Source organism: Bombus vosnesenskii, unplaced genomic scaffold (assembly GCF_011952255.1).
Source record: "Bombus vosnesenskii isolate JDL3184/JDL3185 unplaced genomic scaffold, Bvos_JDL3184-5_v1.1 scf7180000016262, whole genome shotgun sequence".
NCBI classification, from domain to species: domain Eukaryota; kingdom Metazoa; phylum Arthropoda; class Insecta; order Hymenoptera; family Apidae; genus Bombus; species Bombus vosnesenskii.
Genome location: NW_022884331.1, coordinates 1,031,806 through 1,054,704, shown reverse-complemented (window position 1 = coordinate 1,054,704; position 22,899 = coordinate 1,031,806). Strand labels below are relative to the sequence as shown.

The 22,899-nt window shown below is 33.9% G+C and overlaps 1 protein-coding gene and 1 non-coding gene across 2 annotated transcripts in view; both read right to left on the bottom strand.

The window, feature by feature from the left end:
- LOC117241929 (fibrillin-1-like) overlaps positions 1-22,899 on the bottom strand; it is a 235,120-nt gene that overhangs the window by 168,601 nt on the left and 43,620 nt on the right. The gene's annotated exons all lie outside the window — the stretch shown is intronic.
- On the bottom strand, positions 1,067-1,169 carry LOC117242027. The gene has a single exon (XR_004495164.1). It is a non-coding gene; the product is annotated as a U6 spliceosomal RNA (small nuclear RNA).

Sequence of the window (22,899 nt, the reverse complement as noted above, 5' to 3'; positions counted from 1 at the left end):
GCTCCGCATAAATGATGCAAAGGGGGAAATGCAAAATGGCGTGCAGTCCTAGAATAGAATAAGTTGATACGTATATACTACAGCACGACGTGGTGCGGTAGTTTTGTCAAATGTATAACTTAAAAATGATACATACTCTCTTGTATAATTTATAAAAAGCTAATTAATTTTAAAAAATGCGACGGTTTATATAACTTCAAAGTTACATATATATTCATTGTAAAATAATAATTATATGCATTTAACTCTGTAAACATTTAGAATGATTTTTTCATAGGATTATTCATCCTATACCTTTTTATAATTATTAATCACATAATTACCTATATATATTGTGTGAAATTAACCTCATCATTAAATACATACAAGAATTATTATTTCATAATTATGTACATAATTATTTATTTATATTCTGAAAAAGTATTTGTATACTATTTATTATAGTATTATAACGAGAAAGGGGAGAATATACAATAGCAATAAGTGAACAAAATAAATTAAACAAAAAGTGAACATATAAATTACTTAACCTGCAAGTTGAACAACATTCCAGGGAGTCAATGGTACCGATACAGAGTCTTCGTTATAGCGTCGTATAAATACAAAAAACAACATGGAAGCAAACTCCAACAAGATAAAAAGAAAATTAAAACGGATAAAAGGGAATCGTTATAATATATAATAATAAACTTTTCACTCCGAGAAACCTCGTAATTGCAAAAAGACGGAATGCCTATATGACTTCCTCTATCACAAACTTATCTCAAATAAAACATTAACTATTTATCATATGAGATTCTTGTTACACTGAATGCATATTACGTGTTGAGAATTATGGATCGTAATTGCGGAAATAAATATGTAGGAATTCATTATAAATAAAAAGATTTGTTATTTATTTAGGCACGTGGTTTACAAGATTACTCTCTTCTAGTGTCACTTCTCTCCTCCTCTTGCCATGTTACATTTTCTCTTCTTTCGTTGAGGGATCCTGCCACACACGTACTCACAAAAACTCATATCACACTCATACACTGTAATATGCGTATAACAACATATTTCAATGGAACATCACGAGTTTGCACAAGCATGTCACCCTTGCGCAGGGGCCACGCTAACACTTCTCTGTATCGTTCCACTTTTAGTATATGTTCTACCGAAGGAAGCACGTAAGGTACGATTTGTTTCCTTCCTGTTGTTGTATATAAAGCAACATATTACTTTTGCAACAACTAGTGAGAAAGCAAATATCTTATAAGCCACCTATCAAACGCACCGATGTACTACACAGGAAAGAGTACTTATTTTATTGCCTATGTAATATCTTTGAGCTGCGCTTGGCGCTGTAAATGTCGCTGCTGGGTACAGCCGCTCTTCTTCTCATTTCTTGTATCGCGGAAGAAAAATCGGACTCCGGTCGCCGGGATTCGAGAATCCGGGTTCCGAACGTTCACAACTTAAGGCGCTAATCACTGGGCTACCGTCGTCTGACACTAGTTGGTGTCGAGTGATGGTATTTGCTATCGAGTGCCACCACAGGTCCTTCTTTCCACGATACTACATCTATTACATTAACCTCTTAGGTAAGGTTGAATTTTGTGCGAGGCTGTTTCTCTGTACGGCAGAGTTTGACGCGAATTACGCGTAAATGATACAAAACTGCAATTTGTGGCGGATAATGCTGTTCTCTACGCAAGCACATTGCAACGAAGTTTTTGATAATTAAATTATAATTTTTCTTAAAGATATGACGCATATACTTTGACTTTAATCATCTAATTTAATAATTAATAATGCAATGTAGTGTGATATATTTTAAATTAAATTTCACACTCAGAGCACGATAGTGTTTTTCAAATTGCTCTTCGTTTTCTATTTTGTAGCGACATTTTGAGGTCGAAGATTCTAAAAAATTATAAGGATACGAACCGGCATGTTAAAAAGAGCATCTAATAATGATATATCCATTTCTAAGCAACAATTCATATCTGACACTGGCGTATCAAAAACAAAGACTATATATTCTGCCTGTGTATCGGTAACACTGTTATAAAACATTGCGAGGACAAAGAAAAGTGTGAAGCAAGACAAATGAAATACATCATCATTTAGTTCAAACGGTGAGTGAGTGAGTCGGTAGAATGAGCCAGTATAGTGGCGCGTCGTACCTAAAAGGTTAAGTCCCGAACGTGACGTTTGTTTTGTTCGTGGAGAAATTAAAGGAGTTGTCTCTAAACAGTTCCTAGTACACCTGATAAATCTGTTTTATGAAGCAAGTGCTGAAACGTACAGCCTGGATATAAAACGATACGATATTTATTGGCTTTCAGAGACCCATGACAAAATACGAGACGTAATAAATCTCCTGCGGGCTGTTACTTATTATCCTTCGAGACGCGTTCTGTGGATTTACAGAACGACAACATAGAAACTACGGTGGCAGTTGTTTTAGAAAGGACGAAAAGGGCGTGCTCCATTCTGTTATGTTTCATTCTGTAGAAGTATGGCGATACCTTCTCCTTGACCATTTCTAAGCTTGAATTGGTGTTCCTGGTGCACTATCGTACCTTCTTACACGATAATCCGATTTGACTTTCGTTTATGCGAGATATTTTTAAGAAAATACGTCATACGACAGAAAATTATGTTATCTCATTTGCATGATATAAAAAAAGCGCTTTTTTTAGATGAGTTCGAACATTTTAATTTTGACCATCCTTTAACGGACTCTACCGTATGTCGTTTAATCTGTTAACTGTAGAAGACGAGTTAATTCGTCGATTGAATTCTCGTTCTGTTGGGTATAATAATTTTTTTATTTATGAGTCCTTTATAAGTCCCTTTTTAATCTATCTAAACTAAATCTATCTGGAAAAAACTAAAAATAGATGTCATATTCATATTTGCTAGAATTAAAATAATTTGTTTTTATTAATATCTAAAGTGCACAAATTGACACTACAATTTTTTAAATTCTCTATATAATATATTTTAAAATTAAAGAAGAGATCAACAGTAAGTTGATAATTTCATTTCAAACAGTTCCAAGCTCCTTACAAAAGTCAGCATTCGTAACGATATTAAATTTCCAAATATTACACATACATAATAGAAAAATATTAAAAAATGATCAGAGTGATACCAAAATTTCTCTAAAAATACTAAGAAACTATATTAAGAATATGATCCTTTCGTTACACAATTTACGTTAGTTTCGATTAAATAAATGCCGTAGTAGGAAAGGGAGGTCGTAACGTGGCAAACAAGATTTCCTACGAAAGTCGAGGAACGGAAAGGCAAATCCATCTCGCCCCCTCCCTGTTCGCGCATACACACATTTCGGCCGTGGATGGTACGGAACTCGAACTCTCCATCCGAATGAAACGAGATTGACTGTAAAAGTTGGCATTGTTGAGGGAAAGAAGAAGAACGCGAGCCCGAATTCCGGAAAAGGGTCACGGAGCAGCCATGTATGCACACAGCGCATATATACATACGTACAAGGTGTTTCATCTAGCTTACATAGTTTAGATTTTTCGACTTTCTTGATAGTAAAAATAAATACTTCAAAAATAAATGAATGAGATTGAGAGAAAAAAATGGCATGACTAGCAAGATTTTTAATATGAGACGATCAAAGCGAATTAAATGACTCTTATACGTTAAAACACATTATTGTACGCGCTCGTGAACGTCTAGAAGTTAGTAACAAAATTTCTAGATCAACGATTCTCAACGGTTTCGTCTCGGTACCCGTATAAATTCCTTTCCGGCGTAACAAAGCGAAGTTCGTCTTCGAAACAAGCCAGTGAAACAATCTGTACTCCGATGTACGCGTGTATACGTACAAAGATACAATCGCTTGAAGAGACCTTATCGAGCGAAACAAGTCGAGTTGGCAAAATTGCTTTCGTAGCGCAGACGATTAACTCTCGAATGCTCATCGTCGAATCAGCGAACTATGGTTCATTAACGCTACGCCGGCCGCCGCTAGCGAGCCCGAACGAACCGAACTTTGCCAGTTAATCGCGTTTCACGAATTGCCCGTAAAGAAGAACGACGAATTTCTTCATCCTTGGTCCAGCGTTCGGCCTGCTTCCTATCAACAACGATCTTGATTAGGAGGGAACAGCCGATCATGATGACCCTTCGGAGAATTACAAACCGTGTCAAGGATGGGAGTCAGGGTTTGTTCCTCCCTTTAGTTCCACTTCTGATACAGTAGCTGACTTTGTAGTAGAAATATTCACTATCGCGAATCCACACGTGAGTCGTTGACGAGTTAAACGACGATCTCTCTGACGTTCAATCATATGGTCAATATTTCAGGATTCTCAATATTATTGTACGTATAAGGAAACCCTCAAATATTACATATTGTATGATTAATATATGTAAGTTGATCGTCTGTATACATACAACGTATAATAATATTGAGGATGCTGAAATATTGACAATATCTATATATTGATCGTATAATCAATAATAGTGGCCCTTTTAGGTCAAACACATCACTTCTCAACCATTAATTTACCATTTGCGCATATTATCGCTACTTCCCGCTTGTTACAGCTCATTCCTGCTAAACGACGATAATTCCAGTTCCATACACTCTTTGATCCTTCTAAAAGACCTGAATTTTCCTTTGTACACGAGGCTATTCATGAACACTATAGAAAGATCGCAGTTTGTTAGGGGGTCAGCCGATCAATTTTATTCGTTCGTTTCGTGTCGCGTATTACGTTGTACTGTAATCGCTTCTCGAACTCTACAGTAGAGCAAAAGAACAAAAAGAATCATTTTGAAGCGAGCAGCGGTTCGTTTCTTAATTTCTTCCGTTGCGGCGTAACAGTTTGGTAATTTGCAAGTTCAAAGTGGGTTGTATAGAATTTATGAGTATAAGATTATGATTCGACGTGTGATAAGATAAAGAGATAGAAATATAATTTATAGATAGAACAAAGTAGATAGAAATATAATTAATTGAAATAGGAGATAACATAAGAGAATAAGAGATAAAAGAAGTATTTGTTTGAAGCACAAAGGTTTGACTCAAAATCCTTCATTTATATTGAGTTTTGTGATATAACCAGAGTAAATATGTACGAAAGAAGATATTTCATTCTATTCACATTCAAGTAAACCCTTTAGTCAGATTCATAATACTGTCATGGAAGTCTATATGTTGCTTCGGAAAAATATTCTGTCTTTTGACTTCAATCTAAATCTGTCACGAACTTTATACCCACTCTTTTGCCCTCAATATGTTTCTTTCAAAGAGAAAAGTTGAAACCATATCGATTTTATGTATGTTGCAAGATGAAAATTGCATATAGCATGGAAAGTTCTCTTTGAGTGATTCCAAAGTTTTCCACAAATTTTCATCACGCTTCTTCTTTATCTTGACGAAACGTCAGCTCAATATTAAAGATCCATAAAAGAACAGAAGATACATAATATTTAATAAGTCATATTCTCTTTCAATATACAAAAATTGTTTTATATGTCCGCCAATTAAATCTTGCGTCGTATCAAAAATTTCTTCAAAAGTATTTGAAAACTATTATTAAAAATAAATAAAAATAATAAACAACAATATTTAGAAGAGCGTCTTAAAAATAAATCCTTCAAAAAAGTAAATACTAAAGACACTCCAAAATTTCTACACTTTAATTATTTGCTCCTTTACTTACTCCAAACAGTTCCGTTATTCTATACAGTTACTCATTATTTCAATATATCATAACATAATTTCAAAATTTTAGTAGCTTGCGTATTTAGAAGAGCGTCTTACAAATAAATCCTTCAAAAAAGTGAATACTAAAGACACTCAAAAATTTCTACATTTTAATTATTTGCTCCTTTACTTACTCCAAACAATTCCGTTATTCTATACAGTTACTCATGATTCCAATATATCATAACATAATTTCAAAATTTTAGTAGCTTGCGTATTTAGAAGAGCGTCTTACAAATAAATCCTTCAAAAAAGTGAATACTAAAGACACTCAAAAATTTCTACATTTTAATTATTTGCTCCTTTACTTAGTCCAAACAGTTCCGTTATTCTATACAGTTACTCATTATTTCAATATATCATAACATAATTTCAAAATTTTAGTAGCTTGCGTATTTAGAAGAGCGTCTTACAAATAAATCCTTCAAAAAAGTGAATACTAAAGACACTCAAAAATTTCTACATTTTAATTATTTGCTCCTTTACTTACTCCAAACAATTCCGTTATTCTATACAGTTACTCATGATTCCAATATATCATAACATAATTTCAAAATTATAGTAGCTTGTGTATCTATAAGTACATTATGAACTTTTATACAAATTTATATGTTTGGAGATATAATCGAAAGAATAGAAAATTGTTTTATCCACCAAATATTACATATCGCTATACTTCAAATATTGCTCGTATTATGTGCATTCTATGCATTTGCGCATGTTTACAATAACAGGTATTAGTACAATGTTGAAGAAATAAATCTGTATGTACTTATTAATGTTTCACATTATGTTTGCAATTGATCGCGCTAAAGAAGAAGAATAAATACAGTGTTTTCAGTATTTATTTGTCTCTCGAACAACTACATAAATTTGAAGACAGTCCTCGTCGATACGTTTCAGTAAGTACTCGTTGGTTCACTGAGAACGAACGAGATGCACATCCATCAGGATGGGAGGAAATGGCGGTAGCATAGGTATATGTTCTTTTAGAAGCAACAACCTCGTTGCTTGCAAGCTTCGAGTATTCCCGTTCGCGGTGAGTGCACATTTTCGTCGTGGCGACCCTTTCGTTTCCGAGACTAATGGTTTGCATTAACCCATGACCTGGCGTTCAGCTCGAATCGCAGATAATTCTCGGGTAGATTGAAGAGAGGCGTGGAAAAGAACGTACGGATTTCCGATTGCAGTTGCCGGACCATTTTTTTCGGACCTTTATTACGATGCCATGCTGATCTGGCAAACGCCATAAAATGAAAGTTATGCTTTTTTTCCCACTGATATTCAAGATTTTTATCTAAAGGGAGAAATTTCAATGAATGTAGCAGAATAATCGAAGAAAAATTGCTGTTATAGTTTGATTATTGGATGTAGGGTTTATAGAAAATTGTGCTTTCCAGGGTTGGTATTGGATCTTTTTTTATATACAAAGAGATGTTTTGGTAGATTTAATTGATTAATTGAGAGAAAAATTGCGTCATGATTGCAAGGCAAACATGTTTACAGTCTATAGTGTATATGTTTACAGTATATGCACAGTGATGCTATTCTAGAATGATGCTGAATATTTTTATCTAAAGAGAAGGTTTAATAAATTTATTCAAGGAGCAATTTGTGCATTACGGAAGTAGTTCTATGAATTATGTAGGATTATGTTTTGTTGGAGTCGTATTAGAGACTCTCATTTAGAGAGAGAAGTTTTAAAAAAATTTAATATTTAATAGATAAAATTTAGTGGAAAGCGGTAAAAACTCGTGAAGGTAATATTTTCGTGGTTTATAGAAATTTTGTTAATAATATAGAGCAAATAAATGCCAGATTTGAGGAACTACTGACTCAGACATGTTTGCCATCCTCTCGATATATTTGTCACAACATAATTACGAATTTCGTTCAAACTGTATCTTTTAAAAACTAATAAAAATATCGACAATAATTTTGGAATATGTTAAAGAAATGTTAATTATTATTCCTATATTATTTAACATTGTTTGTGTTACAAACTATTTGAGATATCTGGTTCTTATATCTATACATTGCAATGTGATTATTTCAAACAAAATCGGCATGGTTCAAACATTAATAATCCTTAAAATATTATTTGTTGTAATCAATACCAACGACTGAAATACTGTAAAATAGAATATAACAAAGGTTTTAGAAAGCTCAAAATACAATCGTCTCCCCAGACCAACACTTCCATTCATCAAAAATTTATACAAATCCTATTAGAACAGTGTATACTGATCAACATACTAAAAAGTGTTCGTAACATGTAGATTCAGCCGCATGAATTTTAATAATAACTCAAGCCCGCGAATACTCGAGACCCGATAACAATCTTGTTAAAAGTATTATTCTATGCATATTTTGCTGCTCGTATTTGAAATTTTAATTAAACGAAACAGGGAGGTAGATGGAACATCATTATACGTGGTGCGAAATTTCGTTCGATGAATTGTAGCTTCAAGTTATTCGTAATCATTATAACGATATTAAAAGTTTCGATTTTCTTACAGTTTCAATTTATTCGCGAGGAAATAAATCATAATATCAACCAAATTATTCAGGTTGATATGATGCTTGAACTTTATGATGTTGTTCTGAATCAGTAAAACGGCTAAGGTGTCTGATTTCATGATTTAACATCCATTCGTATTAGGAGATATAACAAATTTGAATATTTTTTTTTATTTATTTGTTTACATTCACAATTTGTCCGATTTGGACATTTGATAGAATAAATTTGAATATTCTATAAAAAGCTTTAGTTTTGGCAAGAGATATCGAGTACAATTAATTAGACGAAAAAATTTAGGAAACAATATTGTTATGAAATTTGATATCAGTTTGATTTATCTTTTTGTTTAAACTTGTATTAAGATTTGTATTGAAATCATATAAATCACTTTTAGCTTATTTTCAAATAACGTGATAAATAGTTTGGAGTTTAATATTTATTGGAATTCTAAAAATTGCATTTTGCATACATTTGAGTCATAGACAAAGTAGTCGAATTATTGTCCAACGTACCAGCATTTGGAAATATATTAATTTTTATTACTCCTAAATAATAAATATTTATACGCATCGGATATTATAAAATAATCTATACTTTTGAAAAAATTGATAATATCGATATAGTAGAATCAGAACCTATTCCAGAGATTAATTTAGACAGTACTTGATGAGTACCTAAAACAAAAGAATTATTTCATTTTCTAATTAATAATGAATAAGAAATAATAATAAAAATGAATAAGAAAGAAAATGAAGAAATAATTTAGAGAAAGAATCATTTGCTTATTCAGATAAATTAGTATATAATTACTTCAAAATAACATTCAACAAAAATAACAAACACGAAATATTATGTAATTATATATAATTCTATATTAATAATATTATTATTTAAATAATACTTCTCCAAATATTTTACTTAAATAATGTGAGGTCTAAACCAAATATACCTTTGAATAAATAGCGCAACCGCAGGCAACTTAGCATAATGAATCTCTCCTCCCTTAGTAATAACAAACAACAAAGCTGTGGGCCATGCTGAACCACAGGCCACGCTAATTTGTCTTGAAGAAAAACGACTTGAATCGAATAACAGGAAGCGTCTTAAACTGAAAACATCGAATTAAACTGCGAACCATTTGGTTAGAACCTCGATACCAGACGTCGAAACAAGCTCCGGATAACTCGATTTTCGGCGTGCAAGCTGACCGTATCAGAGGCTTCCAATGTTGTACACTGGCTTCCGGCAAGCACAGAGAGCTGCTAGCCGGACCCGTTCGCCTGGATAACCTTTTCGTAGCAGAGGAGAAATTACGATCTCGACCCCGGATTCTCATGGTAGCCGAGCGATCGTGATTTAATTACGGACGCCTCGGATGGGCGTTAAAAGAGTTTCAGCCTTCTGGCCATCTCCTCTTTTTCCCTCGAGGATACGTAGCTTCGTCTACGTGAACTTGAAGATCGTCATCTCCGAAAAATCTCGTTTCACGTACACCGTTCGCTTTGCCTTCACAATGTTCAAGATCGCGTAAACTATAAACTATAGGCAGTATGGAATAAATAAAGTCGGGACGTGGTACAAGAAAATGGGTTTTGTTAGTCTCGGTATTATTAGCCACTTGGATCGAATAGGAAAAATATAGAAAATGAACAGATAGGTTGGGTATGTTGTTAATGTATTTGCTGTGTACAGATACTACTAGATATAGGTACTCGCTTATTTTTAACAAGAAAAAGTCTTAAGACAGTTGTTTCAAAATTTGATAAAATTATGGATGAATTATGTTTTAATATAAAATTTGAAGCGATATAACGCTATATGTATAGGAAGGTGGGATGTATGTTATAGGAAAAATGTATTTTATTTGCGAAATTACAGATAAATCGCCAAACCTATCTATAGTAGAATATTACAATATGATGAGATTAAATTAATTTTTAAGAATCAATAGCAAAACCGGTGTTTACAAGGGATATATCTTGCAGCCTATTTTCGTTAGTGGACGAGCTTTTCATCTTCGGACTATTTCATTGCTGAGTTGTAAATTATTATAAAGTAAGGAAATTCTCTTAAACCGATGGGAAGGTTTTCAATATATTGAAAAATGATTTTTCGTTTTGGTTAATAAAATTCAATTTATGTTTAATCAATCCATTCGTTCAACAATCGACTTAAGTACGAAATTTTAGTTCCTTTATAAAGAGCTTGCAAAATCGACAAATCACCATTGTTTGAATTTCTCTTATGTGCTGCTGTAGCCTTGCATAGAACGTGAGCTAAGTATGTCAGAGCGGATGCTATCACCTCGTTTTGTTTTAACACTTTTGAAGAAATGAACAATTTACATTAATATTTCTCACATGTCAAGTATTTCCCCTATTCTATTTCTCGTTTTATTTCACATTGTAATATTAAAAGCTTAATTACTTGCTGAGCATTTTTCGCCGATGCATTATTTCACAATTCATTAGGTTCGGAATAACTGCAAATTATTCTGCAATATTGTAATTACTCTGATCTAATGTAACAATGTGCATCGTCTATGATTCTAAGGGATTTATAAATATTTCAAAGAATTAAATTAAGAAAAATAGCTTTGTTGAGTGAGACAGTAAGGAGCCGAATTCAAACCATTAATAATTTTGCTACAAACCCAGTACATCCTTTCAGTAGGAGAAGAGACCTGAAAAGAAGAATGCACTTTTGTCGGTCTTTATCATTTATTTGTAAGCAGAACGTAATGGCACATTTCTCTCGGTGTCGAGCAAGAGACAAAATTTTCTTCGGCTCGTATACTCTGACTCGTGAAACATCTCCCGGAATATGTTATGTGATCCTTAAATAAAGGTAATTTATTTCTTCCGTCCTACTGCAAAATAAAGTATACCAATCGCACGATGTATAAGATATAGGTACTACTTTTATAACGTCTCGTCAATGTAACATCATTAAGTGTAACGGGGTCTTTAGCATAGACAAAATTTAAGAGACTGTGACATTAACCAACGAATCGGTGCCAAAACTGATATTGGAAAAAATAGTCGGAAAAAATAGATTCTGAGTACATGTAAAAATGAATTATATTTGTGATTTTCATAAAAATAAATCGTGCAAAAATTTTGTGTATATATATTGTTTCACGAAAATATTTGAACACCCCATCATATAGGTAAAACTTTCGTGTATCTATTCTGTGTACTACGTGGAACACATTAAGATTTAATTGGCATCGTAATGAGACACGAGTGTAATATGCGGGTGCATAATAATATTGGTCAAATCTAAAAATAATCTGAAAGTGTATATAAAAGTTGAAAGATTTTTACCGCAAAAGTATATGTACCATAAAAAGTTATTGCTTATACAGTATAAATAGCGAATGAATGATTAGTAAAAATAGTGGTAACAATAATGAACAGTGTTTAAATATTTCTATGTTTTCTGCGAAGTGTATACTAATATTAAATACTAATATTATTATCTTCTCTATCTTCTGTATACATAGATCTTTTAGCCTGATTTCAGAATCAATCAGATTTCCTGCAATTTGTAAAAGCCAAAGCATAAAGTACAATAACTCTGATACACACAGGTCTTTTCAGCAATCCCCAAAACCCTTGAAACGCTCCAACCCCTCGCATCTACCGGATCTAAGAGATCCATAACTCCAGAGATCTTCGAAACCCTTAAGACCGTCGTAGTTCCTGGAAGTCTAAAAACCACATTTTCCAGACTTCTCAAACCTCATACACCAAACATTCGCAAATCCTGGAGGCTCCGAAATCCCTAGAATGTTTGAGTTGCTTATAATCCTCAGGATCTCGATGTTTCGGTGTTTTCTGTTCCTATCGTATTCTGGTTGTTTTCGATAACTTCCATTAATCCTATGTACTGGAATTATGGGTAGGTCAAACTTACCACACAATCAATAATTACATTTTCTCAGCGACATCTGGAAAATGTTCCTCGAATCAAACATAGATATTATTTATCTTCAAACTACGAATATTTACATATCGTCGCTCTAGTTCTTAATTAGTCTACCTCCACTAGTTTGAAAACTGAGAACACCGAGCTTAAAGTTCGCGAAGATTAATATAAGACAAATAAAGAACTGAATATATGTTGCTTTCTAAATAGAATTTTCATCCTATCGTCATTCATTTACATTCCAATAAGACATATGTAGATCGGTTAATTACATTTTTGTTTAAATAGAGTTAGAACAGCTAAGAATTACAACGATGATACACGAACATGCTACGTATATTTACGATATTTTTCAGAAGTATCCTAACACTTATGCACGGACGTGTACATTCCGTACATTCTATCATCTTTAAACATTCCATAAATCCATTAACACATCGGCAATCCGCTTATCATCGCTAAAATTTCCCTTTCATCGCAATATTCCCGAAACAACACATAACGAGACTCATAACGATTCCAAATATACATAAATCGATAAATTGAACAAAACGTATAAACTACACGCTAGACGCGTGAAACTGAACCGTGCCGTGAATGTTGATACCAAAAAGCGATTCACAGGCGAACTCCGCTGGAGCCCAGCACGTATCCGCGTGCGATACATCTTGTTAACGTTCTATTCATACCACATAGCCGCGATAGCCACGTGCATCAGCCCTTTCGCGTACCGGAACACCGATAAAGGATTTTTCCCCCCGGCGCCGACATCCTCGACGATTGTGTTCAAGGGGCATGACGAGCCGGACACTGGGTGGGATCCACGTATACCCCGTGTATATTGTTAAAGGGGGACAACACATCAAATCTGCGATTTCGATCGTGAAGCAGGCTTTAATGGACGCGCGTGACTAACCGTTCCGTAATGTGGCACGATGTCAAAGCGGTTAACGCGCACCAGGGTTCTTCGGGTTAAACCACCTGGATTTGCCACGTACGCAATGGATTACCTGCGGAGCTACGCCTCCACGTTGTTATATTTCCTCTTTTGTTACTTTAATCGTGTTACTAATCCTTGATCTGTTGAGAAAAGTTAGGTTGGTATGATCGCTAGTTACTACAAGCTAAGTTGGTACGACTTCTAACGACGCTCGTTTGCCTTAGAAGTCGACCACGTGTTAATTGACCAAGTGTATCCTGTGAGTTAAGACGTGTTGTACGAGGCAGAGAAATATATAGAGAAAATCGAATCTGTATGAATCGATTAATTATCAACCCTAAACCTACATCAATTAACATGATCATCTTTTGTCAACTATTCGGCAAACATAAAAACAGAGAGGGCTGAAATAATACATAAGCAGTGACCGAAGACAGTATGCTATATTTAATGAGAAACTATTATAGGTACATTCCCACTCAGAAGTTTTAAGATGGTTACATTTGCTCTGAAATTATGGGTGTCAAGATTATGGATGAATTATGTTGTGATGATTCATTTGTATAATTTGATACTCTTATAGTAAAGAAGATGTAAGTGGATGCAATTTGAAATTTATATTTTGCCGCATGAATAAAAGTCTTAAATACGCAATTAGTACTAAAGGTGGTCTTTCTATGTAGTGAATAATTGTCTGCTTAAATACTCTCGTGAACAGTTTAAACATTTTCATTTTCAAACCATTTCAAAAGCAATATAATCGTGATAATTGCATCCTGCTAACGAAATTCTAAAGTATTTTGTATAATATATATAGGGTGTGTCATTTTTAGCCCGTCAAACGGTACAGACGGTATTGAAGATACTATGATTAAAAATAAGTAAAAGATGTTATATAAACATAGTGTCGTAAATGCTTTATTACAAAGTTATAACGAAGATACCAAAATTGTAAATGACTGAATTCTCGCTCGATCGATCGTGTTTACCAAAGTTCTTGTTCAGAATATCATTCTTCCGCATACAAAATTGACATCGTTTTCATACAGAATCAAACAGGAAACCAAACATTTATAATTTTAGTACCTTTATTATAACTTTGTAATAAAGCATTTACGACCTTATGTCTATATAACATTTTTGCCTTATTCTTAATCATAAAATATGCTAATATCGTTTAACGGGATAAAAACAAACGAATGATATACGTAAAAAGTTTTTAGAAATGTGTCGATACTTTCGTGTGCCACCATATGCTTTTACGATAAGTGTATACACTTCTCCAGTATAACATAGGATCATGCATAGCTACACTACAGCATCATTAACACTTAACCAACCTATATGCTATCCACCATGCATTTTTCCAAGTATCGAGGACTAATATTCACTTCTTAAAAAACAAAGAAGTATAAAAATTACTTAAGTGGTTAATTATATTTTGTGGTAATGATTTTATTTAACGATTTCACATGTTGCTTATACAAAATATCGAATTAAAAGTATACAGTGTGGTTGGTAACTGGTGGTACAAGAAGAAAGGGGGTAATTCTACGCGAAAAAAGAAGTCGAAAATATAGAATAAAAATTTGTCGTTTGAGACTTTGTTTTCGAGAAAATCGACTTTGAATTTTCGCTCCGTACGCGTACACTTTATTACGTCTCGTTATAACGGATCTCACTGTAGATCGTTGTCTCGATGGAAAAATTAAAAAAAAAAAAGAAAAAAAAACCCTTTTTTTACGTGGGGAAATCCGGCGGATTTTTATCGGCTAAAACCCCATGGGCGGGCCTAGGTGTAGTTCAGCAACGAGTGAAACCGTTTCTCCGGGGGTACTTCCCAAACACTCATAGAAAGCACTACAACATTATAGGCAAGGGGGGGGGACCCACTTGCCCGTTGTATATACTTCTAAGATGATATTTGGTTTTCCACCTTGGCTTGCCCAAGAGTGGTCTCGAACTCGCGACATCTTACTACCCCATACGCCCTTTACGAGCGTAGCTAGCGAACCCGCCGAGTATCTACTAGTTGTTGACGCATTATGTTCATCAAGTTGTCCTTATACTCTGGTATAAGAAAACTCTGGTCTTCAGTGTTGCTACAACGGACACGTGTTTTACAGCTGATGACCCAAGATGGTCACCTAAACCTCAAAATATAGAATAATAGAAAATATGGAATATATAGAATAGAAAATACAGAATAAAAATTTTTCTTTTGAGGCTTTGTTTTCGAGAAAATCGACTTTAAATTTTCGCTCGGTACGCCTGCGGTACGTTATAACGGATCTCACTGTAGATCGTTGTCTCGATGGAAAATTTAAAAAAAAAATTTAAAAAAATTTTTATTCTATATTTTCGACTTCTTTTTTCGCGTAGAATCACCCCCTTTCCGCTTGTACCACCAGTTACCAACCACCTTGTATATTAAAAGTATAAAAAAGATATAGATAAAATTAAAAACATGAAAGATGTCTAAAGATAAATAATACGACTTGAAGGTGAAATTAAAAATTCATAATGCACTTTAACATTTTTGTACAGTGTGGTATCGTTCGATTATAATTTTATTTAGTCATAACTGATAGTGCAACTTTTTAATTAATTTTAACACCACTAAATTGCCGTATTTTATTATAATTGGAAACAATTCCAGGTAAACAACAACTGATAATAACAACAAAAAAAGAAAACGCAAAAATTGCAAAAGTCAAAAAGGGAGATCTCCCCGTTCGGTCACGCAGCGATGTTCTTCACAGGGGGGAGATCTCCCTATTCGGTTGGCTAAGTGTTAACAGGAACCAAAATCCTCGGAACACGTCTACCAAGTGAAATATGTGTCGCCGGTTAAACTGGTGAAAATCTTTCCTACCCTCGCACGTGATCCGTAATGAACCGATTGCTAGACGAAATGGAAGCTTTCCCTTTGAATGGTGGCAACCTAGTTTCTCTCCGTGTGTTATTCCGTATTGTCGAACGAAGTGGAGTAAGGGTGGTTTGAGTTCGTGATAAAAAAGACACTGTATTCGAAGTGCACAAAAATGAAATCGCGCGCCGCGACCTGCCGTGCTAATGAGTTCATTACAATCGGCGGTGATCGTCGACCGGTTCTACTCGCGATCTCACGGAACGAGCAGCCAACTCGCTTTCGGCGATTTGCACGCGTGTGTACACACGTGGCCCCCTTCTTTGTGGCCCGTACAGCGAGGACGCACGGATCGATAACCAAGGCGCCAATCAAATGATAACGAGCGAGCAAAACGCCGCTACCATCCGTACCATCGACCGACATTTCCCTAAAAAAGCACGTAAACGCACCAATACGCGCCTTAATTGGGAGTGTGGAATTTCAGAAACGTTAAAGTGAGCCTGGGATGGTGGATCTCGATTGATGGCGGGGTTAACCCTCTGCGCTCGAGAACTTTTTCGGTCGGGCGTAGCAGCGACTCAAGAGTTTTAGCATATATGTGACGCGTGTCTTACAGGTAATGTAAAATGATTTTATATACAAATTAACTTACAAAAATATTATATTGTAATAATTTATCTATATTTACATCTTTGAAAATGTGATTTTGTAACATTAACTTCTGTGATAATGATAATTTATAAAGCATTCGCCAAGATGCATTCTAGAATATAATTGATCTCATTTCTCAACAGTTCAAAATCAAGTTCATCTTTATTTGAGCTAATTTCACTTCTTCCACACTACAGTACTTTTACCATGATCGTCGAATCCAAACTGACGTCGGAGACGTTGTCAGAACCATGGTTTTGAGCCATTTGGGATTAAATATTTTATCTCCATTTTAAAGTATAACGCTTTACATTTCCTAACAAAGACATAAAGCGCTAAGGAACCTATTTACGAACCACCACTGCACTCTCATCAATTGGAGGTATCGAAATTTAGTATAAACAGAGACTGTCCCCTGTCACACGCCACTGGAGTTGCAGCACGCAACGCCGTGACGATTGAAAGTCGCCTCTTGAGCGCAAAGGATTAAATGTGGTTTGATCGTGTTGTCAGAGTGAATTTTGGATTTATCGTTACCATTTCCAGCGGTAAGCAATTTTTGACCAAAATCATAAATATGAAAATTTTCGCTTCTTCATCAAAGAAATAGGCTGACTGTCTTCTTCTTCTTCTCAGCTATGTAAATTAAAAGACGCGTTATAAGTGTACGTATTATGTGGTTGTAGCAGTTTGTTACATTACGCGTATTACATTATAACGGTAGTTTGTTACATTAATGTAGTACGTATTAAGTGTAAATTTTATAACTAGACTCGAATATTTATGGAGATTCATATTTCTGTATAAATATAAATAATATATATTTATATATTTATATATATGTCGGGTTAACATTAAGATTTAAGGCGCGTAATGATTCTTCGTTTGAGTTAGCCATCGTTTTACGAGACAGAGATTATATTTACGCGAATATACAAGATTTTACAAAATATTATGAATATTGAATTTAATGAATGATAAGATTAACAGACGATAAGTTTAACTAATAATTAGATTAAAGAATAATAAGTTTAACGAACAATAAGAGGTACAAATAATATGTCTTACGAATAATAAATTTAACGAATAATGAGATTAACGATTGATAGGTTTAACGAATAATGGATTTAATTAACACTATTAACAATGTTTCCGGGGTTCAAACGAATCCACGGTCAACGGGATAACTCTTTACTATGCGTAGAATAATTTTAAACACAAAAATACGATTGCTGAGACACTCGGTAAATTGGTCGATGTATCACTTTCCAAGGCGATCATACGAATAAATATCTGATGAAAATCTTTTTCGCTATACGACTGCATTTGTTTGTTATATGCTCGCTGGAGACATCGAGAAGGTTCCAATCGTTGTTGCTTGGCAATTTCTGTCAAAAGTTTGTTGTATACTCTTTGGAAACATCGAGAAAGATCCAAACGCCGTTGCTAGGCAGTTTCTGTCTGGAGATTGATTCCTAATACAACGTGTGTCCCATTATATCGACATCTCTAAAGTACAATTCTATGTGATTTCTAGGGAGAACAATACAACCGATCCACACCTTCGTCAGGCAAATCGTTTATCCCGTGACCGTGGCTACGTTCGGCGACCAGTTGTCACCTCGAACCCACTTTCGCTTTCACAAATGTCAAACAATTACAAATGACAATTGCTTAATTACAGTTATGATAAAATCTAAGCTAAAGCATTAGAAGGCTTCCTCAAAATTGCAAAGGGAAGGCTCCGGTTTTCCTTTCATCTCCGACATATATTTATATATAAATATATTATATATAAATATACAATTTATAATTTAAAAACTTAGAGATAAACTGAAACTTGGATAAAAAATATTTGTTATTATGTTTTATCTATTTAATATTATAAAGGGTATCGTATTTCGAATGTTTTATACATTTCTACATATTATCTTCGTTCTGTGAATTTTTGTACCTTCAAATTTTCCATAAATGCATAGAAATCCGCGGCTTAATTATAACAAGCATAGTATAATAATGTAATGATTATACCCTAAACTCATGTGATTCATTATCTTTGGAATTACGTATCTGATAATTTTACATTTGATTGCGAGTTCCTATAATGCATCGAATTGCACGATGCTAGTATAAGAGAAACGATAAAATTTTAGAAAAAGAATCTTAAACGAGAATTTTTGTAATATATATTCAGTCAAAATACTGTCCAAAAGTGTTAAAATACCCCTGGAAGATTTTTATAAATAAACTGTGAGTATTTATGCAAATTTACATTTTCACGAATATAACGAAAAAAATGTAATTTCCGCAGAAATTTCTTTTGCCCACCGAATATCATAATCACGTTTTTGATATTTTATATAAATTATCCGTTGTGTTATTCTCTGTATTTTTATGCATAACGATGCATTATGTGTGTTGTACAAAACTTTGTGAAATTTTATAAGCTATGTAACGAGATATGATTATCAAACCATAATATTATTAAAAAAGACGAACTTCTTTAACACAAATTGTGGAAAAATTTGTAGATTCTAAAATTTCGTGATGATACGTGCTATATAGCGTAAAATAGGTCGAGGAAAAATTTGCTCAAAAAAATATTGCTCCTCATTAGAACAGTAAAGTGACGCAGCAGATAAGAATTCTGAATGATACATTAGATTCATTAAAATAGTTCGTCTAAAACAAAAAACATTTATAAAATTAATATAATAGAATATATGATGCACTGTATATAATATATATTAGTAGATAAATAAGTTACCTTTGTTGATCTTAGAATACATTTATTTATTTGCATTGACTACATTAATTTTACTTAATTCAACGTACACTATGTACTCTCTGATTATTGTCGTAATATATTTCTTAACTTAACATAAGTATTAAACTTCAAGAGAAAATAATTCATCTACAATTAATTTCCCCTTTAAATTCAAATAATTCGTACAGAACGTGATAATCGATCTAGCTCGTTACAGAAATACTTAACGAAATAATACTTTTGTAAGAAACCGGTATATACATATACCATTTGTATAAAGTAGATACGCTTAATAAAATTAGATAATAAAACAGTATCTAATAAACTTAGACAGTCAGAGAGAGTTGAATGTAAACCTTGGATGTCACTGATTCATCATACGTTTGTTAACTGTTAACAGCCCAATTACGCGCAATTACGAAATCTGATTGGAAACGTAATGACTCAAAAGCGTCAATTAATGGTGATCGACTCTCGGACTAATACTAACATCGAATGAATGCTAATTTATAGGAAAACCTTGTTTAAAATTTCCAATACAATAAACATAAAGGAAATAAAATTTAATTTCCTCGTAAGTATTTAAACTGCATAATGTGTAAAATATAAACGACGAATTAATTACAGAGCAAATCAGTTCGGCTTATCGATTTTAACGAGTCGTTAATTATATCGGATAATTCCTTTTCGATACATCCGTAATAGGCTTGCTATAAGGAAATCATCTTGAACGTCGTATGAAGAAACTCGAGAATCTACACGCATCATTTGCACGCATGAATGTCAAGCTCGATTGGTTCGTAACTGTGAACAATCAAGGCGCCAATCGAATGATTGTAAGAAGGCAAAACGACCAGACGAATATCTACCGTGAAGTTTATTACGTGATTAAAAAAAACAGAGAACAAAGTAAATAAGAGTACAGCCAGCTTCTACTAACGAGTAGTTCATATTCAACAACCTTCTGAAACAAGAATTCGAAGATAAAAATAGGAAAAGATAGAGATAAAAAACGAGTCAGGTGAGACGAGTATTTCCTGTAGGATCTCGACCGACTTTCGTTCGTTCGAAGCTGTACCTAGTGTTTAATATTCGTTATATTAATATATTGTTTCCTACTGAAAAATTATTCAATTTATTTAATTTATTCTTCGTTTCCTTCCTTATTCTTAAATGAATACTTTCATAAATAGAATATTAGATGTTAATATAAATTCATATTTTTATTAACGCATTTAAGGAAGTGTAACCTATATAGTTGTAATATATGTTAAACAGGGTGGTTGGTAACTGGTGGTACAAGCTGAAAGGGGGTGATTCTACGCGAAAAAAGAAATCGAAAATATAGAATAAAATTTTTTTTTTTAATTTTTCCATCGAGACAACGATCTGCAGTGAGATCCGTTATAACGAGACGTGATAAAGTACACGCGTACCGAGCGAAAATTTAAAGTCGATTTTCTCGAAAACAAAGCCTCAAACGAAAAATTTTTATTCTATATTTTCTATTCTATATATTCTATATTTTCTATTATTCTATATTTTGAGGTTTAGGTGACCATCTTGGGTCATCAGCTGTAAAACACGTGTTCGTTGTAGCAACACTGAAGACCAGAGTTTTCTTATACCAGAGTATAAGGACAACTTGATGAACATAATGCGTCAACAATTAGTAAATACTCGGCGGGTTCGCTAGCTACGCTCGTAAAGCGCGTATGCGGTAGTAAGATGTCGCGAGTTCGAGACCACTCCTGGGCAAGCCAAGGTGGAAAACCAAATATCATCTTAGAAATATATACAACGGGCAAGTGGCCCCCCCCTTGCCTATAATGTTGTAGTCTTTCTATGAGTGTTTGGGAAGTACCCCCGGAGAACGGTTTCACTCGTTACTGAACTACACCTAGGCCCGCCCGTGGGGTTTTAGCCGATAAAAATCCGCCGGATTTCCCCACGTAAAAAAAGGGGTTTTTTTCTTTTTTTTTTTTTAATTTTTCCATCGAGACAACGATCTACAGTGAGATCCATTATTACGTACCGCAGGCGTACCGAGCGAAAATTTAAAGTCGATTTTCTCGAAAACAAAGCCTCAAACGAAAAATTGTTATTCTATATTTTCGACTTCTTTTTTCGCGTAGAATCACCCCCTTTCCGCTTGTACCACCAGTTACCAACCACCCTGTATAAATTTCGCCCCTTCAGTATTATGATAAGCACATTGCCATGAATATTTTTATATTTTTGCTTATTGTGTGCATCCAATATGTTTTTACGCATTTCCATTTTCCACAAACGCTTAAAACACTTCAAAAATTAAAAGAAAAGACGACCCAACGAAATTAATATACCAACCCTTAATAGAAATCTTTTTCAGCCTCTAAATATTATAACAAACACCTTGCCATCGATATTTTATATATTTCTGCGCATTATTCATATTTTTTACATCTTTACACATCAAATTAAAGCTTCAAGTATTTCAAATGTTTCGAAAGAAGAAAAGACCAATACACCTCTTAAAACACTCAAGAAATTAGAAAAGAAAGAGATCCAACGAAATTAATATATCAACCCCTAATATAATAGAAATTTCTTACATCCCCTAAATATTATAACAAACACTTTGCTATCGACATTTTATATATTTCTGCCCATTATTCAAATCTTTTATATTTTTACGCGTCAAATTAAAGATTCAAATATTTCAAACGTTTCAAAAGAAAAAAAGACCGATACACCAACTGCTAATACGTTCCTTAATTTTGAATAGCGAGTAACAACGAAACAAGATGTCAATCGAGTGATAACGAAGAGGCAGGCCCGTCAACACGGGACGCCAATAAACGTCGACAACGAGGAGCTATTAGTTCGTACAGAAAAAAAACAGACGTGATGCAACGGGCAAATAAACAGTCCTAATTACGAGAAACTCTCCAAATTCCAACCGATAGCAATTAGCGAGCCAAGACTGACCATGCACAACCATAGGGACTACTCGTTAACACACGGATCGATCCTTCGAATTAATCGCGACGAATAAACCCCGTCGTGGGTTTACAAATAAACTCCGCCCATTTTTAATTAACCACAGGATGATAAATTTAGGATGGATCAATGACTTGAGCAATTCGATATACGTATTTCTATAATAAAATAAAATATTTTTATGATAATAATGACAGTTTATATTTCGGGAGAAATTATTAGACCGGCGATTTTTATTCAAATTCATACTTTTGAGAACATAATTAAGAAAATAGAACTTAGATAGAAAATTATTTTACGTATCGAGTATTATAAATAGAATGCACTATATATTCCGGATATTTTATATATTTTTTCATATTATACAGGGTGGTTGGTAACTGGTGGTACAAGCGGAAAGGGGGTGATTCTACGCGAAAAAAGAAGTCGAAAATATGGAATAAAAATTTTTCGTTTGAGGCTTTGTTTTCGAGAAAACCGACTTTGAATTTTCGCTCGG